This window comes from Podarcis pityusensis (assembly GCF_964106645.2).
Source record: "Podarcis pityusensis genome assembly, chromosome: 15".
NCBI classification, from domain to species: domain Eukaryota; kingdom Metazoa; phylum Chordata; class Lepidosauria; order Squamata; family Lacertidae; genus Podarcis; species Podarcis pityusensis.
Genome location: NC_138040.1, coordinates 27230701 through 27243269, shown reverse-complemented (window position 1 = coordinate 27243269; position 12569 = coordinate 27230701).

Here is a 12569-nt window from a genome sequence, read left to right as displayed (position 1 = left end):
TACTTTTTTAACAACAACAACAATAATACCTCTCCCTGCAACTAGCACATCACGGAGAGAGGTGGCAGCCCTTGCTGTGCTAATTTTCTCCTTGCCTGGATTCTCATCTTCCAAATAGAAGAGTATTCAAAAATGTGGGCTTCTCCCTTCCACTCCCTTCCACCACCTTAGGTCGTCCTGGGCTAAACCTCAGGTTAATGGCATATGCCTATTGCTTAAGCATCCTTTCCACTCAGAGCCTCTGCAAGGGCAATGGCCTACAGGAACTGATTATTTGGAAATCAGGTGGAGACGAGCGAACCAAATTGAGGAAGCTTGTTTCTTCCCTCTCATGGTGTTTATTCTGACACCCTTCTCCTTCCAACAGAATAACAACCAGGTCTTATTCTTCCAAAGCCTCTCCCTGCCACCTCCCCCCACCTTGCGCCACCCAAAACAGAGATGTCCTATTAATGGAACTGATGGTAAAACAAGCAGAAATTGGAGCCCTCGGCCACAGCGCAGGGGCAAATTGCATCAGATGGCAGCGTGGAGTCACTTAGAGAAGATAAGAAATTAGTGTGGAGCCCTGATGAACTCAGCCCTTGACTGCCAATACTTGTGTCATGGAGAAAGTGAGTGTAAAGCCAGCGCTAATTTGATTTCTTGACTCTGTTAGCAGATGGCAAGCCTCCTCCCCGTTGAAGTGGAGACGGTAGCTCAGAGCCGTGTGCTCTTATTGAATCTTGAGAGCCAGAAGCAAGGAGTGGCTGGCTGAGGCGAGGATAGGTCCCTGGGAGGCTGGCGGCTGCCACCCTGATTGGGAGAGCCACTGTTAGTTTGGCGGCACCGTACTTTAGCAGCCAGAACAAGCTCCATGGTCAGAGGGGCTTCTACCCAGGGACAGAGACGCTACATAAAACAGAGCTAGCTTCTTCAATAAACACATCATAAAGTGACCCTCCTAGTGAGGGTGGCAAACAGGGATCATCACCACTTGCATAGAGCCTCAGTACCTCCAACATTGCTGAGATGAAAATAGGGAAAGCCTATTCCATACCCTCCAGCATTTCCTTGGTGCAAATGAAGATACAGTTGTACCTTGGTTTTCGAACAGTTTAGTTCTCAAACGTTTTGGCTCCCAAACGCCGCAAACTTGGAAGTGACTGTTCCGGTTTGCGAACTATTTTTGGAAGCTGAACGTCTGATGGGGCTTCTGTGGCTTCTGATTGGCTACAGGAGCTTCCTACAGCCAATCAGAAGCCACGCTTTGGTTTCCAAACGTTTTGGAAGTTGAACGGACTTCCAGAACAGATTCCGTTTGACTTCCAAGGTACGACTGTAATCCGCTCCAACACCTCTCTGATGAAAACAGGACATCATACTATACCCTCAGATATTTCTCTGATGAAAATAGGGACGTCCTAAGGAAAAGAGGGATGCGGGTGATGCTGTGGGTTAAACCACAGAGCCTAGGACTTGCCGATCAGAAGGTTGCTGGTTTGAATCCCTGCAATGGGGTGAGCTCCCGTTGCTCGGTCCCTGCTCCTGCCAACCTAGCAGTTCGAAAGCACGTCAAAGTCCAAGTAGATAACTAAGTACCACTCCGGTGGGAAGGTAAACGGCATTTCCGTGCACTGCTCTGGTTCTCTAGAAGCGGCTTAGTCATGCTGGCCACATGATCCAGAAGCTGTACGCCAGCTCCCTCGGCCAATAAAGTGAGATGAGCGCCGCAACCCCAGAGTTGGTCACGACTGGACCTAATGGTCAGGGGTCCCTTTACCTTACTATACCCTCAGATATTTCTCTGATGAAAATAGGGACGTCCTAAAGAAAAGCGGGACATTCGGGGGATCAAACTAGAAGCCTTTATACTTGGTGGGTCTGATAGAAGAGGGCATCCTGAGTATCTTCTGTCCATTTGGCATCCAATGGAGCTACATACTGGGAGATTCAGAACAGACAAAAGAAATGACGTTTTCATGGAGTGCATCGTTAAACTATGGAAGCAGTGATGGCCACCAACTTGTATATCTTGTACAGTGGTACCTTGGGTTAAGAACTTAATTCGTTCTGGAGGTCTGTTCTTAACCTGAAACTGTTCTTAACCTGAAGCACCACTTTAGATAATGGGGCCTCCTGCTGCCGCTGCACTGCCGCTGCACGATTTCTGTTCTCATCCTGAAGCAAAGTTTTTAACCCAAAGTAATATTTCTGGGTTAGCAGAGTCTGTAACCTGAAGTGTATGTAACCCGAGGTACCACTGTATGGATTGGAACCATTCATGGGGGATGAGGCCATCATCCCTGATGCACTGGCACCATCACACAAGTGACACACAAATGTGATGTCCTGCGCATTAGAAGGAGGCTGCCTAGCAAGGCCCAGCACCACTGTGGGGAGGCTCAGAGAGGCCCAGTCCCTCAAGAGTAGGGGGCTCAGCTCCATCCCAACATACTTGGGGGTTGGCATCTATGTCATGATGGCTTTGCTCTTCCTCCACAGTCAGAGACAGTATATTTCTGAATTCCAGTTTCTGGAAGCTGCAGGAGCAGGGAGTTCTCTTGGGAGAGGGCCCCACTTGTGGGTTTGCCACAGGCATCTTGGTGACCACAGTGAGAACAGGATCCTGGCCTAGGTGGGCCCCCTTGGCCTGATCCAGCAGGCTCTCCTTATGTTCAAGGGACTCTTCTCAAGATGTCCCACATCAAACTTTTGAACCTGGAAGGAGCTGTGCCAATTTCTTGAAATTCAGAAGTCTCAGTGACTGACTTCACCCCACCCCCAACTCTCCATTTTAGATTTTCTACCAGTTTAACAGTCATGGCTCCCACTCCCACCCCCCCCCTAAAAAACAATCCTTGGAACTGTAGTTTGTTATAGGTGCTGAGACTTACAGGCTACAATTCCTATCACCTTCAACAAACTACAGCTCCCAGTATTCTTGTGGGGAAGCAATGATTTAAAGTGCTTATAAAAGTGCTTGAAATGTTTGGTGCAGAGGGTGACTATATATTAATTATGCTGCGGTACACATCTCCAAGTGGCAAATGACTCCTTGGAATGAAGGTCAATGGAGACTGTGGTGTCTCTAGGATATATGGTTTTATTTACACATATATACAACCTGAGCATAGGAGCAGCTCACAGCATTAACACTCCAGCAGATTCTGCCTCCCCATTAGGTTTCCGGGGAAGCTGCAAACCATCATTTTGGTTCCTGAATAGAGCAAGACAAGCCTCTGCATCTCCAGCTTGAAGCATCAGCCAAAACTCATGCACACACTCTTGACCTACTGTTCTTCCTTCTAGGATAACATGGCAACTAACCAAATGGGAGGAAGCCCACCCACTTGTCTCTACGGCAACAGAACTCACTCTTTTGACATGTTAATGGTGGTGTTTAACTGGCCTGGTCATCACCTTAACAAAAGAGCTGGTTTGACCAATTAGAGATTCTTACCTCACAGATAGAAGAGAAGAAGAAGAGTTTGGATTTGATATCCCGCTTTATCACTACCCGAAGGAGTCTCAAAGCGGCTAACATTCTCCTTTCCCTTCCTTCCCCACAACAAACACTCTGTGAGGTGAGTGGGGCTGAGAGACTTCAGAGAAGTGTGACTAGCCCAAGGTCACCCAGCAGCTGCATGTAGAGGAGCGGAGACGCGAACCTGGTTTACCAGATTACGAAGCTACCGCTCTTAACCACTACACCACGCTGGCTCTCACACAGGATCACAGGCCTTGAAGATACAAAAAGGTTGTGTCCAGCTTACATTTCCATAAGCCATGCAAGAGATCCTTTGGGGCAAAACATGCAGGCTGCTAAATAGCTGTTATAGGTTTGGGGGGGTCAGTCTGGATGATATCCAATTGAGCAGCAAGCAAGAAGCCACCTGTAGCTGGCCTGCCACTCCAGCATCACCCATATTAAAGGTAAGCAATGACCATATAGTCTTCCACACTCCAGTCCAGGGAGCATTGCAACCAGCTGTGGAGGGGCCTCAGCTGTTGATCTAAATGCAGGGGTGGGTACCTATAAAATGAGGCAGCCCTTCAAAGAACTGGGCCCCAGATTATGGTGGCATCAAAAGCAAAAGTGGGTGCAGCAACTAATGTACAGGGGGTCACTTCTACACACATCCCTCTCCATCCTCCATCCAGATAAATGAGAGGCATGATCAGTGTTCAAGGACACATCTTAGGAAGGCAAGAAACAACAACAACGAAACAACAACAACTGGGTGCCAAGCAGGGCTGGAAATGAGTGTTGTTGACCTGGGGGGAGTTCCAAGGGACACAGAGAGAGGACTGAGGGCCCACATTTGGTCCCAGGACCTGAGGCTCCCCACCCCTGCACTCAATGTTATGGAGGGGAGAGGAGGCACTGTGGAGCTGGTACTTTGTGGCCTAAGTTGGAGACATTGTGAATGCTGATGGGGTTTATGTGCCATCCCTAAATGGAGCTTCTCCCTTCCTCTGGCCCTGCTTATTTTGGATATCTAATTAGCCGGATGGATTGTCGTTTCGTATTACCCTCGCGTCCGCGCCTTTGCCCCATCCATCTCGAGCTGTTAACAGGATGCCTGCCAGAATGGATGCATTCTTTGTGGGCCATCAAAGATAAATTGGCAGCATCCCGATCAGATTTACTTTCTGAAAATGGCATAATGGGATTTTATTAGCTCTCTAATCTGCTGTTCAGTAATTGGTTTTCTGGGAAATCAAAGGAACTTGGTACCTAGAGACTGCCAAGCTTGGTGGAGGCAGGGAGGGTGGAAGGAGCCCTCCTTGAGTCGTGGCAAACTTTGCTCATTTGAAGCACACAACCCAATCACTCGGCAGCATCCCACCTGAGGTGAAGTCTCTCCTCTCTCCATTTTGAATTTTTGGAGGATGACTTGCCACCCATTCCCCATCGTTTAATGGGGCTGTGCTGCAGCTCAGTGGTAGAACATCTGCTTTGCATGCAGAAGGTCCCCGGTTCAATCCCTGGCAGCAACTCCAGGTGGAACTGGGAGTGTCCCCTTCCCGAAACCTCTAGAGGTTTGCTGCCAATCAGTGGAGACAATACTGAATTAGATAGACCAATGGCCTAACTTGGTATGAGGTAGCTTGTCCTATGTTCTACACACAATTATAGCAGGGAGGAGAAATATCATAGCAAAGACAGAGCTCAGTTGCAGTGTACATGTTTGGCATGCAGAATGCCTCAGGTTCAGAATGTGGATGGTAAAAGGTAAAGGTAAAGGTACCCCTGACCATTAGGTCCAGTCGCGGACGACTCTGGGGTTGCGGCACTCATCCCGCTCTATAGGCCGAGGGAGGCGGCATTTGTCCGCAGACAGCTTCCGGGTCATGTGGCCAGCATGACTAAGCCGCTTCTGACGAACCAGCGCAACACACGAAAATGCCATTTACCTTCCTGCCGGAGTGGTACCTATTGATCTACTTGCACTTTGACGTGCTTTCCAACTGCTAGGTGGACAGGAGCAGGGACTGAGCAGCGGGAGCTCACCCTGTCGTGGGGATTCGAACCGCTGACCTTCTGATCAGCAAGCCCTAGGCTCTGTGGTTTAGACCACAGTGCCACCCGTGTCCCTTTCAATGTGGATGGTACCTAACTTTATTTCTCTGCTTCATCGCATCCAGGTGAAGCAGTGGAAATGTAGGATTCGTGCCTGGCTATCCCACTCCCACATCCCGGCCAGGAGGGCCAATAGACTGAAGCTCAGTTTGGACAAGGCAGGTGGGTGACCTTTCTGAGGAAGCTCTGCTCACCCTGCCCTTGGCGAGGTTGCACTCCCCCTGAAGGAACAGGTTCAGTGCTTGGAGGTTCCTCCTTTTCCACGGAAGCACAAGTTGCTTCTGTGGCAAGGACTGCCATTGATCAGCTGAGCCCAGCATGCCAGCTTTGACCCATAGAGATAAGCAAACCTCACTTGGCAACTTCCAGGCTAGACTACTGCAAATGCACTTTCCCTAGAGCAGCTTTTGAAGACCAAGTAGAAGCAGCAGTTAGTACGGAACATGGCTGCTAGGTCACTAACTTGGACCGGGTGTTGAGATCCTCAGTTTGGTCTCCGCACGAGGCAAATTTTGAAGTGTGTCCTCACTGGCAGATCTTGAGACTCCTTCGGAAGGAGGTGTTCCTTGAGATGATCAGATCATTGCAATCTGGTGGCTCCTCCGCATATAAGAAGAATTCTTGACAAACAGAAACTCAGCACATCAAGGAGGCAATAATAGCTCAGGCTATTCCCTGCTATGCTAGACCTCAACCACTACCCTGCAACTTCCAGGGGGTTTCTTTATACAAGGGAGGACTTAAAACTCTCTCTCTCTCTCTCTCTCTCTCTCTCTCACACACACACACACACACACACACTGGCAGCCCCAAACCATCAGCTCCTGTCTACCAGCTCAGGGCTCTAACATCATATTCTGATGCTGGGTAGAACAGTGTCATAGTTGCTGTACTATTACTACTACTACTACTACTACTACTACTACTACTACTACTATACATTTTATCCTGCTCTGCATTGTTTCCCACAGGACAAAAGAATAAAGAACAAGTGAAAAAAATTTTTTTATTTTTTTTTTTGGTATTTTGGCCAACTAAAGTTGAAAATGGTACAGGAAAGTCTTTGAGTTGCACAGAAATACTGACTCCAGCAAATTATTTTAGAACTGAAGGGACCTTTTTATCCTTCACCACCCTTGGGGTTTTGTTTTGCTGTGGTTTTTTTGTGGGGAGGGAGACTGTTGAATTCCTTGTCCCAAGATGCAGTGACATTTTTCTGAGTGACTCAGGAGAAAGTGGTTCGACTTGATTACTTACAAATGCACAGAGACACAAGCATTTCTGTACATACACATTTTCCTTCTTCCAGCATCCTTAAGGACTTTGTTTGGAAACCTGCCCCCGCTTGGCTTTCCCTCAAGAGAGGCGGGCGAAGTTGCATTGCATATCATTTCAGAAATGACCCTTCTGGGTTTTGTTTTTTTCCCCTGGTTGAAATTCTAATTATAATTAGAGGGAGAGAGAAATGCAGATGAAAATTAACAAAAGCACTTGTCAGATTTTGCTGACATCATCACTTTCTTTTCACTGTTTCTTTGTGGCTGTCCTCCTTACCTCATGGCCAAACAAAGCTTTAAGAGCAGGGGAGGCTGGTCTTTTGGGGCCCAAGGGCCGTGTTCACCTCCCAAAAGCCTTCCAGGGGCCACATGCCAGCGGTGGGTGTGACCAGTGCTGGATTTCCAAAGAAGCACTCAAAGCACATGCAGTGAGAATTTGCTGGTGTGTCCTTCTAATGCAGATCAAAGCTTCTTCTTCTTTGGTGATCGACCTCATAGCCGAGTAAGCTTGTCTTCCATGAACACAGTTTTAACAGTGAGTCTGTGACTGTGGAGGGCAATTCTGGATCCAAACATCCTTCCACAGTGGGGACATAGGTTTCCAGAAGGGAGTTGATCATAGTGAGGGTTTGCCAAGTGTGCCTTCCTCTTAGTGCATTTATCCCTTTCATCCTGAGTTCAAGCATCTTCAAAGCCCATGACACCTTTGGTAAAGGCTGTTCTCCTGTGGGAGCACTCACGGGCCAGTGTTTCCCAGTTGTCAGTGTTTATACTACATTTTTTAAGATTTGCCTTGAGAGAGTCTTTAAACCTCTTTTGTTGACCACCAGCATTATGCATTCCATTGAGTTCACTCACTGGATCATCACCTTGTCGTGGTGAGTGGGCTTGCACATTCCTATGAGCCTTGTGAGTGAAGCCATTGGGAGTCTCATACTCCCAGCGGGGTCACCCAAGGCGGTAAGGTCAAAGGGGAGGAGCTAGACAAAGAATGATCCAAGAAGTCCTCAATAGCAGAACAGGCGGAAGATAACAAGCAGAATGTTATAACGGCTGTCAAGGTGGATGAAGGCTGCAGCAGTTAAGAATCTACTGGTTGTCATGATACTCATGCCATCAGAATAGAGCCTTACTGTGAAGACTGTGTGCTGGTCAGCATGCACTGATCTCCACACATGAAACAAATTCATGCACAGGCCCATCCTAGACACAAACCCCCAAAGTCCCATGGTGATCAGCAAATGGTAACGGGGACAGATCAAAGCAATGTTTTGGAGCAATGTTTTGTTGATTCAGCTTCAACTAACTCTTCAGAATTTTGCAATCAGAAAATCTAGGAAGAAGTTATTTTAATTTCAGTGTACGTGTGAGTTTTGTGTCATTTTCTATTTTGAACTGCATATGAGGGCAGTACCATAATCTTTTCAGTGTTTAGGCCCTTTCAAGTTCTTAATCCAGCCTTATCCATCTGAGTGTGTCCACCCCACAGAGGGCACACAGACACACCTTAGGCACACAGGCTATCACCCTTTCCTGCTCATCAAATGATCGACTTGACAACTGTCAGAATGGGTGGGTTTGCATCTCCATCAGAGCTCTGTGCTGAGTGGGAGATCACAACTTCTCCACGCACCCCAGGGCTCTCCCCACCACCACCACCACTGCTTACATTGAGAGTGGGGGTGGGCTTAGAGTCCAAAAGCAAAGGATATTTCATCCAAGGTGCTGGGGGGGGGGCGAAGAGGATTCTGCTTTCAAAACAGACCAATGTGTTTCGGCCAATTATTGATTAAAGGCCTTCCTCGGGGTCGAACTGAAAAACATCCTGCACCTGCAGAAATATCTGCTTGCGGTCTCTCTCGTGTACATTGAATAACCACTCGGCATCTTGTGATAACATCTCCTTTAGTTTAAGGTTCTATGTAGATATTCTCTGCTTGTTTGTTTTTTGGATTTTTGGGGGGTGGGTCTTGGAGGGCCAAGAAAAATTGCTTGGGGGCCATATCCAAACACCAGTGCTGCGGTTAGTCATCCCTGCTTTGGAGGAATCAGTTGGTTAGAGCATAGTGCTGACAGCACCAAGGTTGCAGGTTTGATCCCCATATGGGGCAGCTGCATATTCCATCATTGCATGGGGTTGCAATGGACTAGCATTGGACTAGATGATTCTCAGGGTCCCTTCCACCTCCACAATTCTATCATTTTTTGTTTCTCCCAGAAATAGTAGGAGAAGAGGGAAATGGTTATCCTTTGGGTCCCCCTGAGCTTCCCACATTCAGCAGAGCAGAAGTGACCCTGATCCTGGTGCCATCTGCGAGGGTTGTGAGGACAGGTTCCCTGTGGCTGCACTCCACACTGCCTCGCCAACATGTCTGAGGTGAAACGGAGGTTTGTCAATGGCAGCACGGCCAGCTATTCCTTTCTTTGATTGAGACAAGCTCCCCATAAAGGCTAATGGGTTTTTGAAGGATATCAGGCACTGGAGGATATGTAGGGCCGTTCGGTCTTCAATTTTGTGGGAACTTACACTGCCTTGGGCTTACATTTCCACAGGCTGCGGTGATTCCACTGCCACTTGGGAAGTCCTCAAATGGTCGACGGGTTTGGCTGACCCAAAGGCCAAAGGAGATGGGTTGCGAGAGAGATAGCCTCTGATGCTATGGATCTAGAGTTTGCGCCCACAGCAGTCTCCGGCGTCCTCTCTGCCAAGCAGACATCATCCAGGACAGTCCCTAGGGCCTGTAACCACTTCCAGTGAGAGCATGAGCAAAAACTCCTGGGAAACCGAGCAATTGACAGTACTTTTCCCTGCTCCTCTGCATCTTAATTCTCCCCTGCCTCTTTCCCTCTGCGGCCTCCTCTTTAATGCATCGCATTCGGGGAGGCAGAGAGCAACTCTCAGTGGGCTATTAACGTGGTGCTGTATCAACTGGCCCTGAGAGGCAGAAAGCTTTCCCAGAAGCACTGGGAGAGGGATTTCTCCCCGCTCTCTTATCCCCAGACCCCTGGGGATGGTGTGGTTGTAATTCACTTTTACAGCACTGCCCAATGAAGCGCAAATTTAAGTGTGCGTTCTCCCCCAATCCGATCCGCATAAAACCTGGAAGGCTTTTGCCAGCAGGACGCTGAGCTGGGGGTGGGGGTTCTGCTACACACGGCGCTAATCTAATCGCTGTCATGGGTCATTTCAGACACTGATGGGTTTTTTGCTCCCTTGCTAAGAGGCAGGCCATTGCCAGCTTCCCGGGGCCATGCGTTGTCTTGCTAATTATGAAGCCATAAATGTCTCTTTAGGTAAATAACTCACCATAAATAGAGGTGGGCTGAGAGATGAGGAGCGAAGTGGTGGCCGCCTCAAGGCGGTCACAGTCTTGTTCTGTGGGATGTCAAAGGCACCTGTGCCAGGAAGGTGTAAACCACCCAAAGGGATGGAAGGAGCTAGCGATGGCAGGAACTTGACCCAGAGACCAGTTTATGTGCTAGAGCTTAGTGCTATGGCCACGTGATACAAAGTTATGGACCCTCAGGGATTTCCTGTATTACAGAGGGTTGGACTAGATGATTCGTGGGGTCCCTTCCAACTCTATAGTTCTATGATCCAGTGAGGGGAAGCTTCTGTCTATGATATGCACAAGTCTCTGTCCACTTCAGTTCCTCCCAGCTTCTCATTTTTGCAATCTTAACTTCAGGTATCTATATTTCCACATCAGTTTGCTTTGGGGGTTTTTTTAATCCTCATGAAAGTTCATCAGCAAATTTCTCCTAATTGTATGTGTATGGTTTTGACTAACGCACATATTTTTGCAAACAACTTTCCATAACACAATGCATTTTTGTCATTTGTTTTCAGCAATATATGCATTTTTATGCACACTTTATCCTAGTACATACATCTCTGAACATAGTACTTGGCTGGAAAACTGCAAATTTTGAAAGCGGGCTCTGCTTCAGTTTGTGCACAGTTTTGAAAAGTGCAAAAAATTGGTAGGTTTGCCTTTGAACAAGAACTGAATCAAATTTATCCTGCACTGGCATGGTGTCAGTGAGCAGAGTCATAGCTTCTGTTTATCATTTTCCAGCTCTTGTTCTTCCACTTAGAGCTTGGGAGCCAAGAAAATGAAGCCAGAATTTCATTTGCAAAAATATTGAACAAGTCAGGAAAACTAGAGAATGTGCTCAAAAATGGAAGCTGTAAGGGAGAAAGGAACATGGGGAACAGTGATGCTGTTGATATCATTTATTGAATGAAAGCTCTTGTGTACACTCTTGAAAGTGTACAACTTCCTCTGACTCTAATGGGTGAACATAACAAGAGTCATGCTAGGACAGATCGAAGTTCCATCTGGTCCAATGTCCTGGTATGACAGTAACCAGCCAGATGTTCATAGAGACGCCACAGCAGATATAGAATCGTAGAATCGTAGAGTTGGAAGGGACCCTGAGGGTCATCTAGTCCAACCCCCTGCAATGCAGGACTATGCAGCTGTCCCATACAGGGACAAACCTGCAACCTTGGCATTATCAACACCAAATTCCAACCAGCTGAAAGTTAACAGCCCTCCCCTGCTTTTTGATCCACTTTAATTGGCAATTCACAGGTATAGTGCTTCTGGATGTGGAGGTTCTGCTTCACTATCGTGGGTTCAAAGGCATATCTTAAATCAATTACATAACTGGAGGCAAAATCCGCCATCCCCTCTCCCCAGATAATGATGACTCACAAAAGTTGCCTTAATTTTAAAAGCATTTTTTTCCAGGACTGGAAGACGCTACCCTGGGGGGGGGGGGGGCTTTTACTTTTATGGGAGAGAGACAATGGGGAGAGTGTGCACCCCCTATAGGAGAGGAGGGTTCATTGCATCAGAAGCCCAGTGTGACTAAATGAGTGCTATCTCTATTTCTCTCCCTACATCACATGACTATTGTAACATGACCAGAACTTACAAAGTTTAATATAACTCTTTTTCTCTTTTAATGTTGAGATATTTTGACATGGTGTTTTTTTCCCCTGCTGAAACTCTTGCAAGGATGGAATTTCTCTGTTTCATGGCCTTTGCTATTAGCAGTTTCTGGAAAGATCCAGGATGCTGGATTTCCCCCTCAGGTGCCTTTCTGCATGATCGAGATTGAGCTGACCCCTGCTTTTTGTCGTTTCCATTTCTTCCTCCTGCCATATCTCCCAGTTTCTTAGGCTTTTACGAGGGAGCCTGGCTGAGAAAAGAAGTGCATAATGGCTTCCAAATTTATTTGCACGGCTCTTTGGAAATCGGAATTTATTATAGCGATAAGAAAACTTTCCCAAGTCGCATTCACGTCCTTAATAATAAAAGTGAACAAGGCTAATAAATCACGTGCCCAGGGGGCAAAGCAGGAATTTGAACGGCCGTGGGATTGGAGTAAGGGATTCTACTGTATTTCATTGTTTAATTATCAACTGCGGCAGAACCAGCATTGGGGGCATTTAATTCATGCTTTACTTTTATTTTAAAATGCTGTAGAGCAGCCTTCACCAACCTGATGCCCTCCAAAGTGTCCAATCCCATTAGTTACAGACATAGGAACGTAAGATTTTTCTGGATCAGGCCAATGGCCTATCTAGACCAGCATCAAATTTTCACTGTGGCTGACCAGGTGCTTGTGGGAAGCCCTTAAGCAGAAGCTGAGCACAAGTGCAATCTCCCTCCTGTGCTTTCCAGCAACTGGTATTCAGTATTATTGTCTCCAAC